We start from the raw sequence: 25504 nt of genomic DNA, 5'->3' as shown, positions 1-25504 counted from the left end.
GCCTGCTGTTCACTCAGAAGTAACTGGGTGATCCCTTGATATCTGGGCTGCAGAACGTGCCGGGTCAGAGGAGAAATAAATCCTTAAGAGCATTCAAAGGAGAGCCACCAGGACGATTGAGGAACCTGGAAAAGAAGGCAGGGCAGTGGGGGACTTGTAAATGTGATTCTTCCCCAGAGGATGGGAATCCCCTTTCTTCTGCACAACCAGCGAGAGAGAGTCAACGTTCACTGAACTTTTGCTAAGAGGGAAGCCCTGCAGGGAGGGGGGGCATGAAGGAAATGGAAGCTGGCGCTTGCTCTGTCCCGATCACAAGATTCAGAAAGAGACTTGTGAGATAGGCATATGCAACTTCTTCACTCACCGATTCAAGCAGTAACGATGAGAAATGAGATACACGAAATGGATTAGTAAGGGCCGGGAAGGCACAGATTGAAGGTGTAAGTGAACTGGATTTAAATTACACAGTAAGGAGCTCTACCAAGGGCATTTATCAGTCCTTCTTTGGAAGGCTTTAAGAAGAGGGTCGGCTAAACTAGGTTTAGATGGGGACTTGTTGCAAGCAAGAGGAGGGAAGAGTCACGGGGGGTGCAGCGCCCTCAGCCCTGCCTGCCTGAGAAGCAGCGCCTGCAGGTGTAAATACTTGCCTGCCAGTTTGTTCAGCAAATCATCGTCCCGCCGCACCCACCTGCTTCCAAGGGAGCCGATGTTAAGCTGGCATGGTGAGAATGATACTGGTCTTGGTGTTCTAAATGAGGGGCACGAAGTACAGCGGACCTTGGCCTTCAATTACCATCACAGGGAAATGATCTCCATAATCTACGGAACTCCCCTCATCCCACTGGTTTAGCAAAACTGTCAGGTGTTTTTTGTTGTTGTTGTTGTTTTGTTTTGTTTTTTAACACGTACCATATTCCAGGACAATGATCTAGAGAAGTGTGGAGAGTTGGCATTAGCACAGTACAGTATGGAGGGGGGATGGCGGGGCACTGGAGGGAAAAAGCAAAGGCCTTGCATGTTTTTAAAAACTGCTGCCAAAAGATAAGGCTGTTTGTTCAACTTCTAACACTGATCAGGCGAGGACTCTGCCAAACCAGGATAGAAAGAACTTTGGTCAGCAAATAAATACACGATTCACATTAGCCAGGCAGGGAGAAGGGTTGCTATGGGTCTGCATCTGTGAATAGTCATAGAGCAATAACTTGAAGGCATATCTGGGGCTAGGTGTCGGATTTAATTCCGTTGGTATGGAGGGGTGATTTGGAGTCTACATTCAGAAAAATAATTTATCTAATGAAGCACCAGGCTACAAACACAGGTTTCTTAATAGACCCAGATGGTCAATGGATTAAAATGATGACTTCCCACATCCTAGGTGCCAGATGGCTCTCCCATTGGCCTCACACTGACCTCTGGGTAACAGAGCCTTGCCATCAGGGAGCAGGCTTTGGGGAGGCGTTGAGGCCAATTGAGGTATTATAAAAGGAGACAGTTATCTCTGTGAGTCCTGGCTATTACCAGGAAGTGATCTAAAACATGAAAATAGATATGCATATCAGAAGTTGGAACAGTTTACTGAAGGGCAGTTTGGAGAAGTTCATTGACTTTAAGGTATTAAAACCCACTTCCTCTTGGTGTGGAGACACTGAAATCTCCTCCTTGCTGCTGTGGGCTCTGGGTGTGAAGAGAGCACATGTGGGACCTCTATCAGGTGGGCAGTTTCCATAGGGGAAGACTTACCCGGGGTAATTTTGTAGAAGAGCAGAGACTTTGACAAAAGCTTCTCTGAGTCAGTGACAAGCCGTTGCATCTATCATTGGAGAGTCTAGGAGGCAAGTTCCAAAATCCTCCTTAAGTGGTACTTGAGGAGATGCAAGGACATGTCAGAAAGCCTGGGTGGGGAATTTACCCCGAAGCAGATGGACGTGGCTGCCACATGGGGGAGTCTGGACGTAGGACTTGAATCCAGCCATGGTCAGGGTTTTCTCAGCAAAGGGCCTCCCCGCTGGCTCTGCTGGGGCAGCCCTCCCAGGGAGGTCCCAGCTCAGAGGAGCAGGTCTGAGGTGTCTGAACATCCATGCGACTATCAATGACTTTGGATAAATCTCAGCGTGGGGCACCATGAGACTTCGGATTAAGAATTCAATGTTGGCCAAATGCTGACGTGTGAATTATATTTTTAAGCTGTGACTTCCTTCCTGTATGTTGTGGCCAATGCCTAAGCTGGGGGAAGGACAGTTGGTGTCTCTCTACCAGAGACATTTCCCCAGATTTCTGGGCAGATTCTTGAGTCGACAGAAATCTGACAGTGCTGAGAAGCAATGTAGCCCCTCCAAGCACAGGCTCTCGTGCCCAGAGACCGAGTAGCAAGCACATCCATTCATCCATCCATTCCTATTTGGAGCTGAAGACTCTCGAACAGTGGGGAGGTCATTTCTGCCTCAGCATCTGCTGTTCCACAGCTGAAAGAGGAAGTAAAATTGAAGGCAGGAAGGCAGCATTTTGAAAATACTATGGACTTCACGGAGAGTTAACCAAGCAATCTGTCTCTAAAACCTCCTAAGAAATTGTTGCTGGCGATATATTGTTCTCCGATTCTCGGGATGGTCTCTGCCTTGTAGCCGCTGTGACATGGAAGAACCCCAGCGCCCTAAGTGGTAGTCTGCGCACCTGCTGGAAATGTGGTGGGTGGCAAAGACCAGAAGCAGCACCGAACTCCTGGCCCAGAGGAAATCCCTGGTTCGATGCTTCCCTGGGAATGGTTTTTCATCAAAATGGTGTTTCAAACATTTTTCTCTAAATAATATTCACCAAGAGTGGGAAACTGGGCTAAAGGAGCTTGTTCTCTGTCCTCAGATCATCTCGTGTTCCTGCCCTCTCCTCTCTATTTCTGAGCTCTGTTTGGCTTAACTGTGTCGAGCCTTCGGCCTCTGAGCTCATGTGCGGAACTAGGTTAGGAGGGCAAAGTGTTGGGTGAGAAGGAATTTTTTTTGCCGGTGATTTCCCAGGCACAAGATTTCCTTTTTCTCCTTCTTGTTCTTCTTCAGAGGGGAGCAGGGTATGTGGCGTGAGGATGTGCCGGGCTGCCTAGGCAGGAAATACTGTCCCATGACACCAAATTTAAAAGAAAGAGATTTTAGAAAATGGTAACGTATTTTGGATTACTTCTTTCATTTTGTTCCATGCCACTGACTTCTTCAGGCTTTGCGGTCGTCCAAAATGTTGCTTGCAAATCCCAAAGTGAGCCCACGAAGCTGACGTTAGTGGCTATGCTTTTCCTAAAATGCTGAGGGTTTTTTTTGTTGTTGTTAAGGTTAATGTGTTTTTTCAGTTGGTCAGAAGATATTTCGAGACCATCCCCTGGGTGCATGGTGATGTAATGGGTCTTTAGGGATAGCAATTAAAGAGCAGGCCCCAGGCCCTGCCCAGCTGTATTTACAACCTTTTGCAAAGAGAGGACCCAGGGTGGAATGAAAGGCCTCACCCCAGGGCTGGTGGATTGGGATGTAGGCAGCCGACATGGAAGAGAAGGGGCCCACCGTGGGTTCCGGAAAAAAATAAAAGGACGTGGCTCCGGCTGGTCTGCACCTCGGAGAGCCACAGGCAGGGAAGGGGAGACATGAGGAGTAGGGGATCAGTGACGAATGCACGGCCTTTGCAGCCTGGGCTCTCCCCCTCTCCTCTCTGTTGCTACATGCTTCTGTCCAGTCCAGTCATCCAGCTCCTGTGCAATTCCGCACAGCACTCTCTCAAAATGGAGAGGCTGTTGTCGTGGAAACAATATGGCTTTGGAGGAAGTAAGACTTGGGTTCGACTCCTCTGTCTGTGCGCAGTTACAATGTTAGGCTCTATGTTCCTTCCCTGTAAAATGGGCGCACCGAGACCTACCACTCAGGGTACTGAGGAAGACTAAAGTAGATCACGTGTGTCAAACACGGCGCGGTGCCTGGCACGGGACAGATGCTCAGTGGAGGTTTGTCCCTTGGCCCCCTTGGGGCAGCCACTCACAGGGATCTGTTCTCACTCATGTGTGGGTGGAATGGATAGGCCATTGAGTCTGGCTATGTCACTTTCCAGACGTGCAGTGCCCCCAGCTTCCTTCTTCCTAGAGAGGAGATGATGTCATCACGTTGTCATCAGGATTGAAAAGGGAAAGCGATACAGCTGGCTGCCATCTTTAAACCTCTTTTGAATATGCCATCCCCGCACCCCGAGTCCCCCCCGCCCCCCACATGCAGCTGTACCCTGTCATTGCCTTTGCGGGAGCCCCATCGGGTACCTCAGCCAGGTATGGAAGCTGCTTTGAGGTTCCAGGGGACTGTCACTTCCAAAACAGGCCTTGCTTCACTTTCCATTTTTACAACTGCCTTCACTGTTGAGCGTGACCTGATTTTACCTGAGAAGCCAGTTCCGGATAGAGTTTCCCCTGTGCCCTGATCAAGCCTCATCTGTCAAGAGCGGCTCTGCCCTATCACACTTGTCCCACCCCTGCCCCTCTCCAGAGCTTGTCTTGCCGACTGAAGCATGATTCGAGACCATGAAGGAAAACTCAGGCTCAAGAACCCTAAGAGAAAATCCGAGAACAGTCTAAAGAACTCAGTGCTCAGGTGTCAAGGGGAAATGACCTTGTTTCATAAAGGGCAGTTACTGCTAGTTTACTAGCCTCACTGTGGATCTAGTAGACTTCACATGCGTAGGGGAAGAAGAACAATTTCCCTCTATCCTTCTGAGTTCTTAGCTGAGACCTCTGTAATCAAAGACAGATTAACAAGAGAAAAACGGATTTTTATTAACATGTCTACCTCTTGTATATGTGGGATATGCCCAGGAACAAACGAGTAACTCAAAGAAGTGACTTAGAATTCAGGTTTAAAAGCCATCTTTTTTTTAAAGATTTTATTTATTTATTTGAGAGAGAGAACGAGTGGGGGAAGGGGCAGAGGGAGAAGCAGACTCCCTGTGGAGGAGGGAGCCCTACTCGGAACTCAATCCCAGGACCCTGGGATCATGACCTGAGTGGAAGGCAGATACCCAACTGACTGAGCCACTCAGGTGACCTGTTTTAAAAGCCATCTTAATGGAGAAAGGGGAAGGAAATGTAGGCCTCTCAGGAGAGAGGAAATGATTTTTAGGAAAGACAAATGGGCCCTTGAAAGAACAGATGGGAGGTATGATAGTTTGTGACAAAGTTTGTCCGGCTGTGGGATTGACTTCTAGGCCCCCTGTCTGTGACAAGAGTCAGTTCTCCCTGGTTGATGATGCTCCTGGGAGGAGATTTACGACAACTGAGTTCCTTTTGGAGGATCTGTCTTTAGGTAGATGAGGGGAGTTCAGAGAAAGCCTTTCCCTACATTTGCCTACACAGCTCAAAATAGTCAATACACCAAAGCAGCATATTTGGGGCTGACATGCCTAAACTCCTAAAGTCCTATTTTGGGGTGGCGTATTCTATTATCCTTCATGTGCAGTCACTGATTAAAGATTATAGACACTTCTGAGGAGAAAACCAGGAGCACCGTTTGGGCCCATTGAAGGGAAAATAAGGAATCTGCTATCCCTTTGCAGAAGCTTCTCCACACGACTTTAATGAGACACTTTCAAATGGATACGAGTCAGGAGAATAGAAAGATTTCACTGGTATTTTGCACAGTGGAGTGTGAAATGCCAAGTTTTACTTTACTTTACTTACATATCCCTGGCCAAAACCCAAGGAGGAAAGGAGTAAATGGCCGTGAGGCAGAGGGGTTTGATTATCAGATGCTTAAATGTGGCATGATAGTGTTCTACAAAAGTTTTGAGACATTCAACATATGTTCTCTTTGCTTCAGACAGAGCCGACTAGAAAGCATCTGGGGGGCACACAGCAGTGCTACGTGAAACATCTGTGTATAAATCATACACGGTGCTGCTTGCTATTTGTTGGCTCTCAGCTCTGTTCCCACCCTGCCTGTCCTTCCTTCTCTGGAGGGGCTGGAAGCCTGGGAACTACACATCCCCAGCCAGCTGGCTTCCACTTAGGTTCTACCCATTGGGAGGCACTGGTGGGAGACGGCAAGGTAGGTGGAGGGAGAAGCCCATTTTTCTCCTACTTCTGCTGAAGGCTTGGGCGGAGGCAGCGGCAGCAGCAGGTGAATGTGGGTTCGCTCTCAGGTGGTGGAATTTCAATAGCATTGGGGGCAGAGGGTGCTCCTGCTGCACAGCATTCCCAAACTCTGGCTCTGGCGCAGGGACGGGCAACCATGGGTGGGAGTTCAGCCCCCCTCCAGCTTCCTGAAAGACGGTCAAAGGAGAGTAGTGGAGCCGCGGGTATACCAGCAGTCTCAGCCACAGAGCGGTTGTGGATTCTGGATCATCTCTGAATGATCTCAGCTTCCTTTTTTCCTCCTCCAGCCCTTCACATTTTGTTAGCTCTCCTCTATTTAAAATTCCTATAGTAGTTTCTTCTGACTGGACACTGACCAATACATACACATATAAACTAAACCCAAAAATTGAAGGCAAATTGGGGCACCTGGGTGGCTCAGATGGTTAAGCGTCTGCCTTTGGCTCAGGTCATGATCTCAGGGTCCTGGGATCAAGCCCTGCATGGGGCTCCCTGCTCATCGGGGAGTCTGCTTCTCCCTCTTGCTCTCTCTCTCTCTACGTTCTCTCTCAAATAAATAAGTAAAATCTTTAAAAAAAAAATGAAGGCAAATCAAAGTAAAATTTCAATGTGTTTAATCCCCTGCTCCACTTGAATTTTGGAGTTTACACAAATGAAGGGATAAGCAAGATTTTACCCTGAAAATACAACAACAAAACTCAGTTCTTCGTCAGATGTCCTGCAGCCTCCACCAAGGAAAAGAAGTTAGCACAACAAGTATTTTAAAACAAGAAATTTTCCTTGAGGGAGGCCTGTCTATAATCTCAGTCTTCAATGACATTAATAATAGGTATGCTTTCACCAAGTGTTTTTTAGATGTGAGGCCCGTCAAATATGTTATTTTATTTAATTATCACAATAACTCTAGATTTTAGAAATTTAACTCATAATGAGGAAAATTAAATATTTTTAATGGCACTGGTTGATTGTTTAGTGGCTACATATCCCTCTCTAGGATGCAGACTCTTCACCATGTGACCTAGCCATCCCTGCCATGCAGCAGCCTAGTTTATTTCTTCACTCCCCAGAATTTGTGATGCCTCTTGCGACCTACTCGGCCTAGAGAATGTACCAGAAGAGACATGCATGTGAGTTCCAGAGCCCAGGCTCAAGAGGTCTTGCAGGCTCTGCCTTCATTCATTTGGACCACTGTCCTGTAATGTCTATAAATGCAGCATGTCTGGCCCTGATGGAGGATGCAAGGCCATGTGAGGAAGGAACAAGATGCACCAGCTTACGGCCAGTACCCACTTTCTGCATGGGAGTGTGGCCATCTTGGCCCTTCCAACAAGTTGCCTTTCACTGAAGGCAGCTGCCTGAGCAAGCCAGGTGCAACTAGATGAGGAAGCAGCCAGCTAACCCACAGACTTATGAGAGATAAGAAGTCATTGTTTTCTTAGCCACTAAACCTATAGGCAGCAACATATAACTGATAAAGTGCCCTTTGTTGTTTTTTGCACCAAGCATCCATCCTGCCTTCATTTGCTGATAGCATCCCAAACCCCTTTTGTTGTACTTGCCAATAGGATGCTTGTCCCTCCCCTGGTCAAGGGGCAGGCATGTGGCTTGGACTGGCCCACTTGGATGCTCTGTCTCTGGAATTTGATTCGTGACCAGAGGGAGGAAAATTCTGGGTGTAACTATTGAGACCTGGTTTCTGCTATCAAGATGCTTTGGAGATGCTGGTTCTTATCCATTCCACATTTTAGCCTGAATCAGTTTCTGATGCTTGTGACCAAGTACCCCCAAACTGATATACTGTGACAAATTAAGACGCTAGCTCTAAGTCACACTGCTGTGAGTAGCAGCACTACAACTTGAACCCACATCTGTCCCATCTACCTTCCACTTATCCATGTTGTCTCTCCAACTCCTTCTAATCCATTTTCCTCACTCATCTGAGCATCGTGAAGATGCCTGGCCTTTCTCAACAGGCGTGTAGCTTAGAAGGGCCAATGATCCCACTGTGAGCTGTAACATGACATCAATATTGGGTCTCTCACCCAATGACCAGGAGGTAGTAACCCCAGAAGGGGCTTTTTAAACTGGAGAAGTGGTGTGTTGAGCACAAAGTGGTGGATTTTTTTTTTTTGATTTATTGAAGTGTAATTGATATACAATAACATGTACAATATTTGATGCACATGTTTAAAGTGTACAATTTGTGGGACGCCTGGGTGGCTCAGCTGGTTAAGCATCTGCTTTTGGCTCAGGTCATGATCTCGGGGTCCTGGAATTGAGCCCCATGTTGGGCTCCCTGCTCCGCGGGGAGCCTGCTTCTCCCTCTCCCTCTGTCTGCCGCTCCCCCTGCTCATGCTCTCTCTCTGATAACTGAATAAATTAAATCTTTAAAGTGTACAATTCAAGAGGTTTTGTCATACATATACACCCACAAAGCCATCACCACAACTGAGATGGTGAACATCCATCTCTACCAGAAGTTTCATTTCCTTGTACCCTGTTGTAAGTCCTCTCCCATGTCTCCAGCCCACACCAAGGAACCCCGATCTGCTTTCTGCCATCATAGATGGGTTTTCACTCTCCATAATTTTACATAAGTGAAATCACACATTCTGCATTTCTTTCTCCAGTTTCTTTTACTCAGCATAATTTTGAGACTCATCTGTGCTGTCATAGATCAATAGTTTCCTTTATATTGCTGAGTAAGACTTTAAGGCCTGTATATACCACAGTGTGTTTATCTGTTGATTTGTTGAAGGACGTTTGGGTTGTTTCTTATTTTGGGCTATTGCAAATAAAGCTGCCATGAACATTCATGGACTAGTCTTTGTATGGACATATGCTTCCATTTCTCTGAGGTAAATATCTAGGAGTGGAATGGCTGGATCGTATAATAGGTACATATTTAAATATTTAAGAGACTGCTGAACTGTTTCCCAAAATAGTATGATTTTACACTCCCACTAGCGGTATATGAGGGTTCCGATTCCTCCACATTCTCGCAAAACTTGTTGCGTTCAGTCTTTTAGATTCTGACCATTCTAATAAGGTGCAATGGTATCTCATTGTGGTTTTAATTTACATTACTCTAATGACAAATCTTGTTGAGCATATTTTCATATAATTATGTATTTATCTTCTTTGGTGAAGAATCTGTTAAAATATTTGGCCCATTTAAAAATTGCATTTGTATTCTTATTATTGAATTTTGAGAATTCTTTATATGTTCTGGATATAAGCCCTTTCTCAGATAAGTGCTTTGAAAATATTTTCTTCTAGCCTGTGACTTGCTTGGTTTCATAGCATCTTTAAAAGAGCAGATGTTTTAAATTTTGATGAATTTAAATTTATCAACTTATGTTTTTAATGAATCACATTTATGGTAGTTTATCTAAGAGATCTAACCCAAGATCACAAAGATTTCCTTCTAGAAGTTTTACAGTTTTAGGTTTTACATTTAGATCCACTTTGAGTTAGCTTTTATATATTGTGCAAGGTATGGCTTGAGCTTCTTTTTGCATATGGATTATCAATCATGCTGGCATCATTTAGAAAACAGTAGAAAAATGGAAAAGACTCATTCTCCATCTACTTGCTTTTGCATCTTTGTAAAATATTGATTCTCTATATATGTGTGGGTCCCCTGTCCCGTCTCAACTTGCTCTTCTGCTCCTTCAATCTATTTGTCTATCTTCATGCCAAAATTGTACTATCTTGATGACTGTAGCTTTATAGTAAGTTTGTGATCTACTCCTATTAGTCCTCTTCTTTTTAAGTTCAGCTGTTTGTTTTAAAACTTGTTTTGACTATTCTAGGTCTTTCACATTTCCATACAAATTTTAGAATCAGCTCATTAATTTCCATACACATACAAACCTGCTGAGATTTTGATTGGAATTTCACTGGATCTAGAGGCCAATTTTGGAGAGAACTCTCAATAATGTTGGCTGTTCTTTCCATGAACATGGTATATCTCTGTTAAGAGTTTCTTTAATTTCTCTCATCAATATCTTAAAGATTTATTTATTTATTTGAGAGAGAGAGAGAAAATGAAGGGGGGAGGGGCAAAGGGAGAGGGTGAGAGAGAATCTCAAGCAGACTCCCCACTGAGCACAGAACCCAAAGTGGGGCTCAATCTCAGGACCCTGAGATCGTGACCTGAACTGAAACCAAGAGTTGGACACTCAACCAACTGAACCACCCAGATGCCCTTCTCTCAGCAACATTTTATTGTTTTCAGTGGACAGATCTTTTGGAGTTTTGTCAGATTTATTCTTAAGTATTTAATATTTCTGATCCTATTTTAAAGGTGTTTTTCTTGTAATTTCAATTTCAATGGTTTGCTGTTAGTATGTAGAAATGCAACATCCATTCTTAGTAAAACAAGAAACAAAAAGCTCCTGAAACTCCTAGCAAACTAGGAATAAACATGTCCTCAATCTAATAAAAGGAATCTACAGAAGAGCTAAAACTGATACCACAGACAATGGATAAAAGACTAAATTTCTCTTCCAAAGACCCAGAACAGTAGGCATATCTGTTCTCATCACTTCTACTCATCACTGTAATGTATGTTGTACTGTATCAAGACAGTGCAGTTAAAAAAAATCATCTAGATTGTAAAGGAAGTAAAACTGTATTTATAGACAACATTCTCAGCATAGCCCAATGGAATCCACACAAAAAAAACCTACTAGGAGTAATAGATGAATTTAGCAAAATTGAAGTATAAACAAAATCAGTCACATATGTTGGTTTCTGTTTTGTTTTACAGCTGTTGCTGATATATATGAAGTAATGGATACTAAGCAATTCATTTTTACTGCATCTTTACTTGTACATTTGTTCTTACATTGAATTTATAATTTTTATAATATTAACCATTTGTAGCTATAACACTACCTAATTTGATTAGTACACCCAAGTAGAATGAAAATATATCATACTTAATGCTGACAGTCCAGAAGGCATACTTGTTTTTACTAAACCAGTAATATCAAACTAGTCTTGTTTATCAAAGATTTATTCAAATCACATGAACCTGAAAAACATTTGGATTAGTTTCTATATTTCTGAGAGTTTTAGGAATATTTAAATGATATAAGCACTTTAAAAAAAAGCTTTAAGCTAATTTGAAGAAAGCTCCTTCACAGGATTTTATAAATAATTTGGTAATGCCATCCAGAGGTAGAAAAATACCACGTATACATACAGAGGCATATATATATATATATATATATATATATATATATATATGAAAAAATACAAATGGAGAGCTTGCAGTTTTCATTCTAAAACCTTAGACACGAGTCAGGTAAATGCAGTAATTCTAAACTCACTGGTTTATATAAATAGTTGGCTCTTCATCTTTGATCTACTTTATAGATTTTTTTTAATCTGAATTATGTTTCTGGCAGATGGAAAAAGTTAAAGTTACCTGTTTAATATGAGGGCTAAGGCTTTCCACCAATATTTGTGGAGGAAACTTGGAAGATTTTCTTTTGCCCTGATATGTAGTTGCTTTTGCAGGGGGGGTCCTTAAGTTCCTTGAGAGCCCCGATGGGCGACAGGGGTTCTAAAGTGCAAGTGACTGGGTGCTGAGGGGCTGGAGTGGGAAGGGGAAGGTCTGACAGAGTGGAAAGAAGGATGGAGGAGGTTGGGGGCTTAGAGAGGGACATAGGAAAGGATTCAAGGGCGCTGAAGGGAAGATCGAAAGTGGTAAAAGAAGGAAGGAGGAATGGAAGTGACGGGAAAGGAGAGGTCTTAGATGAGTCAGTCTAGAGAAGCCACCAAGGTTCCAAATTCTCCTGAGTGAAATCATGTCAATAAGAAGTAAAGGGGAGAGAAGTAGCATGGTAGTGAAGGAGCATATAGTCGGGAGGGATTTAAGAAGGATTCAGCCGGGCGCCTGGGTGGCTCAGATGGTTAAGTGTCTGCCTTCAGCTCGGGTCATGGTCCCGGGGTCCTGGGATCGAGTCCCGCATCGGGCTCCCTGCTCCTTGGGAGCCTGCTTCTCCCTCTGCCTCTCTCTCACTCTCTCTCTCTCTCTCTTTCTCTCTCTGTCTCTCATGAATAAATAAATAAAATCTTTAAAAAAAAAAAAAAAGAAGAAGGATTCAGCCGACTGAGAAGTTCCTATAGAAAAAGCAGGATCAAACAGAACGAAGAGGCACAAAGAGCCAGGAAAAAATTTCTAGGCCAAGCATCAGGGAGTGAATCCCCACTAGAAAGAAAGAACTGGGAAGGGCTTCCAGCCCAGCAGTTAAGGGAGTGTATCTGCGTTGGAAACAAGGAGCCAGGGAAGAATGGTACCTAGCCAGAAGGTACCTTTCAAACCAAGAAGCCTGAGACTAGCCCAGCCTTGGAGAGTACATTCAGAATCTTAAGAATCAAAAGTCTGTCCTTACCATGATTCAGTGGACTGCCATCAGGAGTACTGGCTGAGTTGGACTCACCAGTGGGTCCTCAATCAGTGAGTCAGGAGTGAAGACAAAAGATTCAAACATGTGCACTTGGGGTCCTGCGTGAGAGGCCCAGGGGTCCAATGGGGAATCCGATCCTGAGTCATAGTACCATCACTGTTAAAGGAGAAATTATTCTGACGCTTGTTAAAATGGTAAGGATGATTTACTCAGGACTATTGTCATAGGTGTCAAGACTGTTACAATAGGGGAGAGAGATGGGGCCCAACTCTGAACACACAGCTGGAAATTTATAGCCAAGGAATTGAATGGGGGTTTGAAGGGTTGGTAGATAAAAAATTGCTAAGAGGAGACACCAAGGGTGGGGGGAATGCTTGCTAACTTGACTTAGGAATTTGCTGAAGGCTGGCCACGGTGGTCAGATATCAAGGGTGGGGGAAATCTCACTAAAGCTTCTTAGCAGAGTTTTTGCTATAAATGGTCTGGGGGGGCCAAAGGCAGGGCCCAATGCTGAGGCCCAGTCAGAAAGTGGGCTCAGAGGGGCCTGGCTAAACTGTGGTCAAGAAGAGCATCTTTGCCTAAGGCCCCCCCCAGTGTGGTATTTATGAGGGTGTTTTGGCTGGTGTTAACGGGGCTGATATTCTGGTACTTTCCTGGCAAATCAAAAACATCAGGCCATGTTGAGAGTTGCGGAAAGAAAATGTTGAAATTCAAATAAATTGCTTGAGGCAAAAAAATCACTTCTGTGGCCTAATTGCACTGATGAGCCTGTGAAGGAACCAAGCTCTAAGCCTGGTTACCATCACCTTCTAAATTGGGTTGGTCCGAGGAGCAGGAGTGAGGAGACAGGCCTATTTGTCTCTGGGCAGATTCTGCCCAAGACTCCAGACCATGGCAAGAAGAAAGATAAGACTCTCTTAAGTTTAGATCCCAAACCTGTAGCCCCTGTCCCTGTCTGGGCTCTGACTAGAAACAATAAAATGCCCTAATTTACAAATGCTATAGTGTCCGCAATGAACTTCCAAAAACCTCAGCATAGGCAGTGTGGAATCAGTCTCTGGGTTTTTAAGGTGCAGGTAATGTTGAAGGACTCTACTCGAGGATGAATACACACTTCGGGGAAGGATTGTTGGAATTTGAAAGGTTATCAGGATGCTCTTTCTCTAGAGGCAACTATAAGCACGTCCCCGCTCTTCGATCCCTGTAAGAACCAACTGCTTTGTTATTTAGCATAATGGATCTTAGAAGTAATGTTCATTGGCCGCATTGAAGCTGTTCAAAGTATGTAAGTTGGTTGAAAATACTCTATCAGACACTCCTGACCTTACTTAAGCAGGGTATTAATGAAACTCCTTCCGAATGCTGTCTCTGTCTTAGGGTTTGAAACAGACATGTATCCAGAGCTTGTCGGAAGTTTCTCCCACCTGATTGACTAGACACTGGGCTAAATCTTGCTGTTAGAATGTTGTCACATCTGCCTTCAGCGAGTCTGTTATGCAAGGAATTTGTCAGAGAGCCAGTAGGACGGAGAACTGTACTTCATTGAGTTTACAGAACTGGTTGTACAACTTTTTTGCGCCTGCTGGCTTCCAAATGTTTATTTTACAGCTGAATTCGGCCCGAGACTTGCTTGCATTGTAACAAAACACCTGGTAATGAAGTTGAGAGAACGAGAGCCCTCACCTACTCGTGCAGGCACATAGGCCCACATCTGAAGTTTCGTGTCCCTCAGTTTTAACAAGTTCCCCGAAGCTCTCGGGCTCGAATAAAGCCAGCATGTATTGTTAGGGACCTCTGCTGTAGCAGGTGTTCTTATATTTCTATGAACCTGCATAATGGCTCTTCACCGTTAAACCCTTTTATGGTAAACCACCTCAGCTCATTTATTAGAGGGGCTCATAAAACTAACTAAATGGTACTGAGCTAGGGGGTGAGTGAAAAGAGTACGCTGCCACCTCCAGGAACCATTTTTTTTTTTTTTTTTTTAATGCTTGTGTTCCTGTTTATATGTTAATAGGTGTGGATGAATCAGTTTCAGCTTTTTGAATGGTACTAAAGACCAGGCTGATGTCCTGCAGCCCGCAAAAGCCCCATAAAGGCTGCCGTTTGTCCCCTCTGGTCGGAGGCCAACGTTCTCTTTACAGAATTTCAAAAGGCACAGAAAACCTCCCCCACTCCAACTTATTTTTACACCGAGTCAGTTATTTTATTTGTTTGTCCTTTTCATATTTGTAGGTGCCACCGCCCAGGCTGGGGGGGTGCTTCTCTCTTGGCTCCCAATGTCACATCTTGGTCACACACGTATACCAGTGTGTGACTATATGTCTGTGTTGTTCAACTTTTGTTTTGCCAAGTAAGAAAATGCTTACTTCTGGTCGTTAAGTACACTGTGAAATTCCTTTTGGGAACCCTGCAAGTAAAATAAGACCATCAGGAGTCTTTAGACTTATTAAAATTCCAGACTCTCTAAAAACAGTATTTCCTGTCTAATCTTCACGTTAATGAAATGATCAACTGAGAGCCAAAGCATGATTGCGGGATGAGCTCTTTTGGACACTATCTGCATGGCGTTTAGAATAGCCAAGTCATTGTCTTCATTAACTTGTCAGTGTGAGACTCCCAGGTTTCTGATATGTACATGGAATGTGCAAGGGTACACACACCTCAAAACAGCGGAGAAAGCTGATAGTTCCACGTCACTACAAGGAAAAGTCATATCCTCAGTTTAACTTTTTTTCACTCTTGGCCTTGAACTTAGCTTTGTGGCCACTCTGAAAACAAAACCAACATGATTATACAGTCACACAAAATTCTCACGTGTTGAATGATTCCACAGAGGTGTTACTGGACAGCAAAGTTTTCAGAAAGGGCCTTTGCTCGCTGTTAGTGGCAAAAAAAAAAAAAAAAAAAAAGTTTCCTTAGGAGGGCAGTTACCTCTTTAAAAGCCAGACGATGGGAACAGGGAAGGGAGAGGGCTGTCTGATGGGAATTTATGCCAATGGAATGCAGGCGAGTTGTACTTATAAGGCCTTGTGCTTGTTCAGCTGGGAGCGGTGCTGTTCAGGGAAGCCAAGGAGATTGTGTTTTTTTGGACTCATCAAAATACAGTGATCATTCTTTCATTAAAACTCGTGATACTTATCATTAGGTTCGATGTAGTAGAATGATTCCTGGGTTTTTTATCAAAACTCTGGGTCAAAGGACACTTATTTAGTTCCTTAACCATTCTTACCTGGAGCTTTCTTTAGTAAAATGCAGATTAGCATCTCTCGCCTAGCCGGTGAGCTAGGGCAGCTTAATCAGAGGGGTAAATGAAAGTTCCTATGCCAGTACCTGGAACATAGTAGATCCTCAATAAAGGTTAGTGTGCTCAGTCTTGCCTTAAAATCAACAATGTCAGTGTACTCTGTGTAGAGACTTATTTTTAAGATGTTTATTTATTTATTTGTCAGACAGAGAGAGAGAGAGAGAGCACAACAGGGGGAGCAGCAGGCAGAGGGAGAAGCAGGCTCCCTGCTGAGCAGGGGGCCGGAAGCGGGACTCGATCCCAGGACCCCGGGATCATGAGCTGAGCTGAAGGAAGACACAACCAACTGAGCCACCTAGACGTCCCTAGCCTTAGTTCATTTTTATGTTTGACTCCCAGTTGTAAGATCTTTGAGGGTGGGGACCTTATCATTTTTTTTCCTGAGAAACTAAGAGCAATAAACATAAAGAATTGATATGTATTAAATTTTTATCACATGAATTACACCAACTTCCTCTTACCTCTGGAGACAGCCTGAAGGTTCCCTGTATGACTCAGTGAAGAAGACCCCTCAGTAGTGAGAATGGGATAGCTGAGCTCCAGTCAGGAATTAAGGGAGTAATAGAGAATCCCCCTCCCCCTCTTTAAGTTTGTAGAACCCCTTTGTCTGTACTCTTCGGACAGAAATCAGAGTGCAAGTAGTGTTTTGTTCAGCACCAAATCAAAACACAGGCTGCTTCTTTGCTTTCACTTTTAACACACTGGCACCTGTGCAGGAAAAGAGCAGAAGAGGGACGTACATTCTTCAGGCTTCCATGGCCCCTTCTGTGTTCATCAGTAAACTGGAGTTTAGAGAGAATCCCTGCGCTGTGTGTACAGAGGCATGCACGTGGCCGACCCCTCCTTGGGTACCGGCTGGACCCACAAACAGTATGTTACACATTCTCTGAGGTCTACATGGTTGAACTCAGGTCTGACAAAATATCTCATTTTATGGGCTCACCCAGAATCATCTTAGGGTCAGGAAAGCAAGTCGTAGCAGCTCTAGATCACTGACACCAGGAGTATCCACGTGCCTTTGCCTCGACCAACTGGTCTCCCTCAGTGTTGTAGTAACTAGATTTATTCTGGTTCACAGAGGCATTGGTTTTCTCTCTTACTCTCTTTAATATAACTTCCTTCACTAAAAATGAGGTTGGGAAAGTATTTTGAAGTTTAAATACTTGAACAGACCCTCAGAGTCAGAAGGCTCCCAATATTTCTGACATTCTTCCTTCCTTTTTTTTTTTTTTAAGATTTTATTTATTTGACAGAGAGAGACACAGCGAGAGAGAGGGAACGCAAGCAGGGGGAGTGGGAGAGGCAGAAGCAGACTTCCTGCGGAGCAGGGAGCCCGATGAGGGCTCTATCTAAGGACCCCGGGATCATGACCTGAGCCGAAGGCAGACGCTTAACGACTGAGCCACCCAGGCGCCCCATTATTTCTGACATTCTTTCAGTTTTTCCAGAATCCATCTCCTTTCTCCATTTACCCTGTCATCCCATTAAAACATATTCTCAGGGCACGTGACTGGCTCAGTCCGAAGAGCATGGGACTCTTGATCTTGGGGTCATGGGTTCGAGCCCCATGTTGGGTGCAGAGATTACTTAAATAAATAAATAAACAAACTTAAAAACATAAAATATAATTCTCTGTTGACTCCACTGGTCTTTGCCTTGGAACCACCTAGCCTAGGGTTTGGTAAAGAATTTTTGATGACATGACTGTCAACCATTCTTCTATCCCTTATTCAATGATTCCAGCTTTTCTGTGTTCCTACTGCATACCACTAACTGAATTTTATAGTTGAGCAAAACTGAAGCTCAGAGAATATATAACGCAACAGATCTAATTTCAACATCTAACAAAAATAAACTGGCTATAATCCACCCATAATTACGGATCATTTTACTCTTACTTTCCCAGCTATTCTACCCGATTAGCTGCCAGTGTTACCCTCCCAAATATCTTTGTCTTCATTTTCTCTAGGTCAATATACCATCAATTCAAGAGGAGAAGAATAGGTTTGAGATTGGAGATGGGGAATATTGGTTCAGAGTGGGCCAAGCCTTAATCGCAAGGTCTCCTATATTTTTAATGATACCGTAGGGAAGGTAAACCTTTTTCTCTACCCTCCTATACTCAGTAGCTGGAGGACCAGTGAATTAAGTTGGCAAAAGACAGATGAACAAGAAAAAAAGAAACAGATTTAATTATGTAAAGATGCATTGGGGTTCACAAAGAAATGTGACCCAAGGAGGGAGTGTTAGTATTTGGGGCATATATACCATTTTAGGCTAGACAAAGGGAAAGGGGTTGGGGGCATCTGTTGGTAATTGATGGGAAGTTAAGGGAAGGAAAAGTAAATAGGGCTGTTTAGTAAGATTTGTTATGCAGATAAGAGTCATCGCAGGTGCTAAGAGTTCTCTGGGGGAGTTCTCTTCTTGGTAGGAAGAGGGACACACCTTTATAAATGGAAATTTACATCCTGCTTTTAGACAGGGAGAGGGGAGAGAGCTAATTGCCTTTAGCTCAAAACAGTCCTCATGCCAAGGCGGCGTTTTTTTAGGGTGGTGTGTTCGGTTTTCTTCGGACCCGAGAGCATGAATGTGTAGCATTACCTGCTTGGTATTGGTACACAGCACCTCCATTGTTATTTCTCTCTCTGGCAAGGGTATCAGCTCCTTAAGGGGAGGAGAAGTGGTTTCTTGAGTTTCATGTTTGTAATGCTCCCTCTTAAAAGCTACTCTTTGTTTAGCACTCACAATATGTCATGTGCTTTGTATACATTCTCTCCAGCCCCTTCAAGGTAATATAAAAATCTCTGTTTTCTGGATGAAGAAATCCACGCTCAGGTTAACTGACTTGCTGAAATTATTGAGCACATTTTAGCAGAGGACTCAGGACTTGTTCCCTAGATCTGTGTATTAGTCAGGATTCTCTAGAGAAGCAGAACCAAAAGTATGTGTGTGTATATATAGAAAGAAATGTATCCGAAGGGATTACCTCGCAGGATTATGGAGGCTGGCGAGTCCACATCTGCAGGCTGAGCCAGCAGCCTGGAGACCCAGGAAGGAGCCACTGCTGTAGTTCCAGTCCCAGTGGGCTGCAGAATTCCCTCTGGGCGAGGGAGGGGAGGGTTCAGCTTTTGTTCTAGTGAGGCCTTCAACTTTTTGGAGGAGGCCCACTCACGTTACAGAGGGCAATCTACTCAAAGTCCACTCATTTAAATGTCAATCACATCCAAAAACACCCTCACAGAAACATCCGGAATAATGTCTGACGCCGAAACGGAACTATCACCAGCTGTTAACAGCCCATTCCACATTCGCTTCATTTTTATCCTACTAGGCTCTTCTCAGCATGGGTTAACCGGTGACCTTGAGTCAGTTTCAAGCCATGCACACTAATCGTGGGTAAAGCTTCCCCATCTCATGTGAAATGGATAATCAGCTCTATTTAAAAGGTCTTTATTTACAAAGAAAATCTTTAAGGGATTTTCTGCCTCCTGAAACTTAAAAAGCAAATCTGATACGAGTGGTTATAAGGAACACAGACATTCTCTAAGCACCCTAGTTACGGAGCCAGCTTGAGGGACCTCCAGGCAAGTTTTAGAAAACCATCTAATACAAGGAAGTAAACAAGATCAGAAGAGAGGCTAGGTTGTTATATTTAAGCAAAGCCATTTTATTCTTACTTGCCGAAATATGAGAAAAGGAGAATAAAAGTAGGCTGATCACAGACGGGCTAGGAATGGAATGGATACCATGTGTAGGGAAGTTTCCCTGAAGCTGCGGTTGTAGTTTAGCTTACTTTATTTAATTTTTTTAGAAAGATTCATTTATTTATTTATTTGAGAGAGAGAGCATGGGGGAGGGGTAGAGGGAGAGGAAGAGAGAATCTCAAGCAGACTCCATGCTGAGCATGGAGCCTGACACGGGGCTCGATCTTACAACGCTGAGATTATGACCTGAGCGGAAACCAAGAGTTGGTCACTTGACTGACTGTGCCACCCAGCCCCCCACCCCACCCCCGTTTACTTTAAATAACAATTTTGCTCTCAAGATCATTTAAAAATTTTGATTAAAACCAAAAATGAGGGCTTCGAACAAACTCATTCCGCAGTCTGTGAGACTAGAAGCTGAGAGTAAGGTCAGCAGGAATGATCAGGGAGGGGATGTCCAACTAAAAGAGGAAGTTTGCAAATGATCAGTGATAGAAAAGCTTTGGAAGCATGGTCTTGTCTTTCTTTTAGCCAAAGGGCCCTAAGTGGAACGCGATGGCCCAAGGCATCCAACCTCTTATTTATTTTTATTTTTGTATTTTTTTTATCATGGTAAAATACACATACAATGTACCATTTTAACCACTGTTAAGTTTACAATACAGTGGCATTAAATACATTCACAAGGTCGTATAACCATCACCACTATTTCTAAGGCTCCTTTGTCATCATTTCTGTACCCATGAAAAGGTGACTCCTCATTCCTCCACCTATTAGCCCCTGGTCATCTCTGATCTACTTCTGGTCTCTAAGAATTTGCCTCTTCCAGGTCCTTCAAGCGTGCGGAATCATACACTTTTTGTCCTTTTGTGACTGGCTTCTTTCACTTGGCATCAGGTTTTCTAGGTTCCTCTATGTTGTCCCATGGGTCAGAACTTATTTCCTTTTTATGACTGAATAATATTCCATTGCATGTGTACACACCACATTTTGTTTATGCACCATTTCTCAATCTGACTTTTAGCCCTGGAAACACGGATCGGACTTGAGAGCCATGCTGCAGACACACAGAATGAACGTCTCAGGAGGATGTGTATGCCCAGCTGGTACGTACGGAATCAGTACAAGTCACCTCACAAGAGACTTCTGTGCATTCTCAGTGCTAGTTACTAACCAACTTCATATGAGAATTTCCAGTGGAGTTGTTCGCCAGTGTTTGGTCATTTGAGCCTCACGTGGGCTAGGGAGAGCAGAAAGGTGAGGAAAGTGAGCTGTAGAGAATTAAGTTGCAGAGAAGGAACTGGAACTCCAATCTCCACCCCATAAATCCTGCCCATTTCCTTCTATTCTAATGAGTCCATTTATCTCTCCCTGGAGAGTATGCCTTCCAGAAGGAGGAGGGCATAGGGCTTTGCTTTGCTTAGCTGAATTAGCAGATGGAAGCTCTTCAGGGCTAAGAAGCCCATAGCCATTTCAGCCCTCTGTTCACATGAAAGCTTGGAGAGCCCCACCGGGGCAGAATTACATTTCTAACGGAACCGCGAGGGTCCCACATCATGCACATGAGTGTCTAGGACAAATGGCTGGGCTCTGTCCCTGGAGATGATTATCTTGTTTTAGTCTGAAAATTAAAATTGGTGTTACAGTCCATCTGGGCACACGTGGGCTTCTTTGACATGGATGGACTTTCCTGTTGTGAGTTATTGTGAACTGGCTCATCTTCAGAATTCAGAAAGCGGACCACTGGCAGGTAAGAGAAAAAATCCTGAGGTTTTTCTGAGCCTAGAAACTTGAGGAACTGAGAAATGCTTTAAAGCTTCTAGGTGGTAGGAGTTCAGTATGACCCTAGTGTCTGGAAGGCAGTTTGCTAATCGTACGCTGAAGATTTGAGTGGTGTATTTTCTAATTCAGGACATTCAAAATTTTCTGTGCATTAGAGAGTTCCTATCCCATTCCATGACGAACACTTCAGTTAAGTGGTTCAATGTTGTGTTTAGCTGTGTAGAGTGGGGAGGTAAGGTGGGTGGGGGCAATGGGAGGGAGGATATTAGCTTTCGCTGTGTTATATGCCTACCCTTGGGCCAGGTTGTAAAATAAGGGAGAGGTGCTTCTCCCTACAGCCCATGCTTGAGGCCAATAGACCTCCGGGGGGGGGGGGAGGGGGGAGGGGCAGGACCCTGTGGCCCAGCCTACCTGCCCTTCTTAGTCGGGACTAGAGAAGACATGGGATTTCCCAAAGCTGGTAACTTTTCGTGGTTTTGCTAATATTTCAAGGTCGTGCAAGAGCGACACACTGTGCATCTATGTAAACGGAAGTTAAGTACATCTTCGTTCATGGTCCCTTTCGTGCCCAGAGTAGGCCAGATGTTCTAGTGTTAAGGGAACCATCCCCTCTCCCACCATCTTTGATTATCGGGGTCTGAAGTATTAGTATTTGTCATCACGCTCCACCTTGCCATCTACTCAAACACCAGAATACATGACACGATGGCAATAGGGGCTAAATCTAAAGTCTTCTGTTTTTTGTCTTTTTTTTTTTTTTAATAACTTTATAGGAAAGAATCTGGAAAACCGACCCCTTAAAAATTGCAAGCAGGCGTTCCCTGAGAGAGATTAAACTTAAGTGTGCCTTTGGGGCAGACTGTTCCCACTTACACAGGCCCTCGCCATGAACCAGATGGAACACTGTGTGCTGTGCCGGGGCCCTGGTATTGCCCCCTTTTTGGCGGCACTGACGGAAGGTGGCACGAAGAGGGCAGAAATGATTCCTGGCTCCATGTGGACTTGGAGCGAGTTGCACTGAAACCCCACAGTACTGTTTGGACTGTAAGTGGCTGGTTCTTCTTACTGTGCGGCTGTAGGATCCTCTGAGCAGTTGCTCATAAGGGCTGGGAAGCTAAGAGCGGCCTTCTGCAGGAAGGGCAAGCAGACAGGACCATCACCCCAGGCGGAGGACTGGATGTCAGCAGAATGGGCTTTGTTTGGCCCAGCGCTCCCCAGATTGGATCTTTGGGGTCCACTGAGTAAGCACGATCCCACCAACTCCAAAGCCTGTAGGGGCCAGGCAAGCGATAGGAATCGTTCAAAGAGACCGGGTGGGATTCTGGCAGATTGGAGAACGTGGCTCCATTGGAAGGGAAGAGCTGCTTCTAAGCTGGAGCTGGTTGCTGACGCTCAGATAAATGGGCTGAGTGTTGCCATGTCTTCTTATTCAAGAGGATATGGAAATCTTGATTGTTTTTTAATGTGAAATATCTCAATTGGAATATTGATAGCAATTCAGTTTTTGTTTTTTTTTTAAACCGCTTTGCAAGTTTATTACATTGAAGTTGAGAGTCTTTTGTGGCAACACTCTCCTGTCATACATTGTTTATATATTTGTCCCTGACAACAGTAATAAAATGGACCTGTAGGGGCCCCGTTTCTCCCTCTCCCTTCCTTTTCAGTCTCCCAGGAGTTAGAATACTTGGCTTGCTGAATTCTCCCGAACGTCCTGTGAGGTGGGCAAGGGTGAGACTTCCAACAGCTTCTGCGGCAAAGCAGACTCCCAGGGCCTGACGGGTGGCGGCGGGGTGTGGCACTGCCTGGGCTCCGCTTGCTTTCACCTGTGTGAGGTGCCCCTCTGGGCGTGGGACAAAGCCTCCCATTGCTGCAATGCAAGCCATGTTAGAGTGACACAGGTGTCCATTGCATCAGTAATAACAACGCTCAGAAGTCTCCAAGAGGAAGCGAAAGGAAAGGCCATCAAAACACATCGGTAACCGAAGGGGAATTCCATGCAGTTAAGATCTACCCCCCGCCCCCCAACTGGTGGCCGCCCTGCTCTGCCGCTATCCTGCGGGGCCTCTGAAGGGCCAGCACAAGGAGGACCCACAGAGGCGTGCATGGGCTGCCTTAACATATGCTGATGCAAATGTCAACGCCAGCCCCTATCGTAATCTGAGGGTCAGCACATGAATCCTGTGGCATTTGGGGTCTGCTGGGGCAGATGAGTACTGTAAGCACCAACACCTGCGGTGCTGAGGCCGTGTCTGGCCGGTTGGCTTCCACGGGGCCCCGCGCCAGGCTGGAACAGGGCTGGGGGATGCAGAAGGCCTGGCGACGGGTGCAGACGTGCCCCGGCCTCTAGCGGGCCCTGCCGCTGGGCTCTTCTCCCCTGCCCTGCACGATGAGGTCTGTTAGCCAGCTATCCTCCCCATCGCAAGCCCAGCGTTCAGGGCCACCACATGTCCTCTGGGAGGTGACAAAAATGATGAGACCAGGACGACAGGACCAAAATAGATTTTACTTTGATTGGACCCCATATGTGTGTCATGCAGTGAAGGGAATGGCCTGGGCTCTGGAGCCTCTCCTCTGCCTCCTGTCCTCACCGGGGAATGGTTTGTCTGGGGCACCGTATCCTTTCAGGATCCAGTCTGCCCTCTGATTCTCCCTCATGGTCTCTATAGCCTGGGGCAATTTTGCTTTAATATACCAAAGAAATACAAATGGGAACAGAAACACAACACAGATGTCCACAGCTTCTTCCCCAATGTCACAGAACTACGTGCTTCGAGCTAGTGGTTTTGCGGAATGATGAAAAACATGTGGTTTTATCCCAACTTCCAAGAATTAGAGGCAGATTCTAGGAGGGTGGGGATTGTCTGGAATTAAAAATAGTAGTCCAACACATCTGGTGAGGACATATTACTGCCCATTAAAAGGACAAAACAGGAGTTGGTCTGCGGGGTCATGCATCTACCTTCCCAGCTTTCCTCGGCCACACCCAGCCCTGGGGGTGCGGCCTCCCCTTGAGGCTGAGAGCTGATAAAGAAAGATCTCTTACAAATTCTAATGTCCACAAAGAGCAGTGAACCTCCTGGTGATGACTCATACCGCCCTGTAATCTAGCCTCATTTTGCCAGAGAGAAATTTCTAGAACTCATGCCTGACCATGCAAGTCACTCCCCTATTTAAATTCACTCTTGGGGTCTCAGACTCAGCAGGTCATACAAAACCCTTCGTGATCAGGCTCCAGCTTATCTCACAGGTCCACGAATAGTCCGTGTTGTCTCTTGCTGTTAGGTTTTGTTCTGTTTGTTCCAATTCTCTTTCTCCACTTGACTAACTCGTACTTCAAGGCTCCGGCTATGGGAGATTTCTGGGATGGCTGCCCCGCACTACCCACCCTCTCTGAGTTACGGGCTTGGCACCCACAGCAGTCTGACGGCCCATGTCTCTGACCTGGCATCAAGCACGTACTTTGAATGGTCTCCTTCCTTCTCTGTGTTTTCAATCACATCACGAGAGCTTCAAGTACAGGAACCACAGCTCCTCTTCGTTCTCCAGAGTACAAATTTTACTATCAGTAAATATGTAGTGAGCTCTATAGATGCAGTGGCCAAAAAAAAAAAAAAAAAAAGGAAATAAAGACATGATCGCCACCCGTATTAATTGCCCTCACAAAGTTCCACAAACAAGGTGGCTCTGACAACAGAAATTTACTATCTCACAGGTGTTGGGCAGAGTGACGTGACCCGCATTCGCCTTCAAGAAGCTCACAGTCTCATAGGAAAAAATGGATCTGCTGACCCATCAATCATCCTGCATACGAATGGCCATGCTACAAACATGAGTGGGGGGCACAGAGGAAGCATCCAGGCCAGAAGAGCTCCTGTCCTCTGGGGAGGGCTTCTCGAGAAGGGAGCAAGAGTGAGAGAGGGGGCTGGTCAGGAAAAGCTGCTGAGTGGGTTTTGGCTGAAATCCTTCTGCCTGGAGCAGAGCGGACCACCCCCCCCCCCCGCCCCCCGCCCCGGAAACTGCTCCTGGTCTTTGCACAAAGGAGTTAGCAGACTGTGCCCACGCCTACACTGGGTACATTCTTGGGCACTGTTTTGGTGGAGACATAGAACCCAGGCTTTTGTTGTTGTTTCTGGGGAGGGGATGTGGAAGTGGACTGAGCAAAAGTGCTTAAGATAATAGTCACAAA

The 25504-nt window shown here is 45.0% G+C and overlaps 1 long non-coding RNA gene across 1 annotated transcript in view; it reads left to right on the top strand.

Annotated features, from left to right (window-relative positions):
* LOC114206184 (uncharacterized) overlaps window positions 1–25233 on the top strand; it is a 33216-nt gene extending 7983 nt beyond the window's left edge. Inside the window, exons 2-4 of the long non-coding RNA XR_003608573.2 lie at window positions 20561–20642; window positions 22092–22362; window positions 25031–25233. This is a non-coding gene — a long non-coding RNA (uncharacterized LOC114206184). The remainder of the gene's footprint in view (window positions 1–20560; window positions 20643–22091; window positions 22363–25030) is intronic.
* Window positions 25234–25504: the final 271 nt, after the last annotated feature.

The sequence above is a fragment of the Eumetopias jubatus genome, unplaced genomic scaffold (assembly GCF_037043125.1).
Source record: "Eumetopias jubatus isolate StellerSeaLion01/CBP00866 unplaced genomic scaffold, mEumJub1_p1.0 scaffold_2, whole genome shotgun sequence".
Classification (NCBI taxonomy): domain Eukaryota; kingdom Metazoa; phylum Chordata; class Mammalia; order Carnivora; family Otariidae; genus Eumetopias; species Eumetopias jubatus.
The sequence above is the reverse complement of the archived record's forward strand: the minus strand, read 5'-3'. Positions and strand labels throughout refer to the sequence as shown.